Here is a 3,669-nt window from a genome sequence, read left to right on the forward strand (position 1 = left end):
GTAATATTACACTTAAAGCCTTTAAACTGCCAAAATTGTTTTAAATATTTTATTAAATTTTGCATTTTCATGATAAAGATGTACGTTATTATATTTTAATAATGTTTTACTGGATCCTTGAACCAAAGAACATAGGTATTGACACCAAGATCATGGTAATGTGGACACTTACAGCATTTAAACTGCAAAAAATTGTGTTTTTTGTCGGCCATTTTGATTTTTCCAATTTTCGGTGGGAACGGTTAGAGTGTTATCGTGGTTTCGGCAATTATTGAACCGGCATACTCAAAAACCCCTTAGGACAAAGTTTCATGCTTCTTTCCAGAAGTGCACATCTTGACCAAAAAATGTCACATATCCGCCCCACTATTTCACGATACTTACAGAACAATTAAATTTTGAAAATTGGACAATCTGTCACCTGCACTCAGAACGCCGTTTGATTGCTAGGGCTACTGTGAATGGAAGCAGGTAACTTCGTCTCTAAAAACTGTACTGGGGACTAGGCTTATTTGCCTTACTGACTTAGGCCTACTACTACTATGCCTAGCCTAGGTAGGCCTAGCCGAGTTAAAAGGAGGAAGGTCCCATTCGAAAACAATGACAGCTTGAAATTGTCTTTTTAACTTCAAAATAATTATGCTAAAATTAGTTAATTCATTCTTTATTATAATTGTGTTATAAATTGTACAAGTGTTAAGAAGAAGCGTGGGTTTTTGTGTGCCTCGCATGACTCGTACAGTTGGTACACGTCCCGCATGAATTACCGAATCCAAATGCGTTTGCCGCTACTTGACTTTTGCACTGCGCTACTTGACTTTTGCACTTTGCCATTTGACGTTTGCACTGCACTTGACTTTTGCACTGCGCCACTTGTGGTTGTCCTTTTGGCGATATCACGCCAAAAGGACAAACAACAATCACAGTGCAAAACTAAAGTGGCGCAGTGTAAACTCAAATGCGTGCGCCGCCACTTGACTTTTGTACTGTGTCACTTGACTTCTGCAATGCGCCACTTGACATTTGCACTGCACCACTTGACATTTGCACTGCGCCACTTGACTTTTGCACTGCGCTACTTGACTTTTGGTGATATTTTATGGAACGCCAATTTTTGCATCAAAATGAAACTAAACAACAATATAAACTAGAGATACTATGTTCAATAGAACATGAACCCAGTCATTTTTTAAGAGATAACAACTGTGACCTTTAACCACAACCTGTGTACACCCCATAATGAATTTGAACATTAAAGAAAAATTGGAAAAGACTGACATTTGACAAATGAACTTTGACCTGTCCAATAAAACATGAACCCAGCCATTTTTCAGAATTTGACCCTAAAATGACCACTGTGACTTTTGAGCTCAAGCTGTGAACACCCCATGTTTGGTAGGAGTCTGTCTAATGCATTGGTCCAATCGTTAGTCACTAGCAGTATTTTGATAATTTTCACTAAAATGACCTTTGTGAATTTTGACCTGTAGGCGAAGAGTACTATTTTTTTTCATGTTTAGAAGGTGCTAGGGTTCATTACTGGTAAATTCGAGCTCAATTGGGCTATTTTGAAATTTTGACCCCGATGACCCCTATATTACCACTGATGCCAGGCAGGGGTGTAGGAGGTGTCTCTGGTTCTTAATGATCAAATTTGATTAAATTCGGTTCAATTGTTTGCCATTAGTAACATTTTTACCCTTCGAACTATAGACTTTGACATATGGAGTGAAGAGTATTTTTTACGTGTTTACAAGGTCCTAAGGATCATTCTTGGTCAATTTAAGCTCAATTGGGCTATTTTAAAAAATAAATTTGGCAATAGTAGCGTTTTGAAATGTTTCCAGAAAAAAGATAAAAATTACCCCTTAATGACCTTGAGCCCTTATCCCTGAACACCCTATAGACCATGCCTTATGCCAATGTATATGTGCAAAGTAAAAGACTGTGCTATTGTGAGGCAAGTAGTCTTTTATACGATTATTTTTTTTACCCTAATGCCCCTTATGTGACCTTTGACCCAACTTGTAAAAAACACATAAATGGGAGGTGGCACCGGTCCTACTGACCAAGTTTTAATTAAATCGCTCCAGTAGTTTGCCACTAGTAGCCTTTTAAAATGTTGCCAGAAAGAAAGAAAGAAAGACAGAAAGAAGGAAGAAACTGCTAAGAAACAGAACCCAGTGAGCATGCTGCTGACTGGGTAAAGAAAGAAGAAACTGCTCGGAAACAGAACCCAGTCAGCATGCTGCTGACTGGGTAAAGAAGAAACTGCTCGAAAACAGAACCCAGTCAGCATGCTGCTGACTGTTTAATGAATAAAAAAAAATCAAGAACACATAATTCAATTTTTTAAAAATAATTTCACAACACAACAACAGAAACAAAAAAAATTGGGACTAAAACACCAATAGGAACGATATGATTATAGGCATACTTGTCGTAGATGCAGTGGCCTAGGCTTGTCTATTCATCGTAATTATTACCGCTATAAAGGCCTATAGCACAGTTGTCAGCTATGGCCACTAGAGACAAATTAAAAAACTTTGGTAGTAATGGGTTATACGAATAAACCAATTGCTGAAGAAATGGTAAGCGTAAGCACCATAAAAAAAAACCTCCGGCGTAATTTCCGATTGAGAAAGAGTGACCTATTAGCGGTAAGTTTGAGATAATTTCTGTTGCTTTTTGTTTCTACATCATTGCTAGGCTAGTCAGGGTAAACTACTCAGTTAATCTAGGGCCAGTGAAAAAGGGTCGACGCAACCGACGTGCCTGTTAGGAAGATCGATTTAATAACATACAGTACATTTTCACATTGTATTATTAAAGCTCAGATTGAAATTTTCAGCATTTATTTTATTAATTACACCAATAATATCTTATACAGTAATAATTTTTTGGCAAATCAAAAAATATTATTAGACAGATTTGTTTTTCACTCAAATAGATTTCTTCATCTTTCCTGTTTACAGTTTGACAAAATGTAAACAATATATACAGACGGTTTTAAAGATTTTTAAAAATTATTCATGAATAGAATTTCAATATTTAAATGAATATTCTGTGTGATTAGACGTTTACAATGATATTAATTGTATTGTGGTCTTATTGTGCAACAACTATTTTCTGATATTTTTATATTGAAAAATTAATACTGTTTAGGCATTTTAATTATCTATATTTTATTACTGTAGCCTTTATTAATAATATTACTATTAATAATAATAATAATAATAATAATAATAATAATAATAATAATAATAATAATAATAATAATAATAATAATAATAATCATAATAATAATAATAATAATAGTTCATCCTTATATGGCGCAATTTACCTGTAGGCCTATAGGTTATTACAACTGTACTTTAATTGTTATCGTTGATGCAGCGGGAAAGATTTTTTTTTTTTTAAAAATAATCTTATAAATTATAAGTTTATTTTCTGCGATAATTTTATCCACATATGCATATTCATGTTTTCAATGTTAATATGGTTGATAAATATTATATATATAAAAAAAAATAAATAATAATAATAATAATAATAATAAAGGTACTCGAATAATCCTTTCGTGAACAATTAATAATACTTCAATAATGCTTCAATAGGCCTATTTACGATAGTGTGATCAATGAGATAATTGTTGATTAATTTATAATA

This window comes from Anneissia japonica, unplaced genomic scaffold (genome assembly GCF_011630105.1).
Source record: "Anneissia japonica isolate Jap-2015-1 unplaced genomic scaffold, ASM1163010v1 scaffold287764_len353371_cov104, whole genome shotgun sequence".
Taxonomy (NCBI): domain Eukaryota; kingdom Metazoa; phylum Echinodermata; class Crinoidea; order Comatulida; family Comatulidae; genus Anneissia; species Anneissia japonica.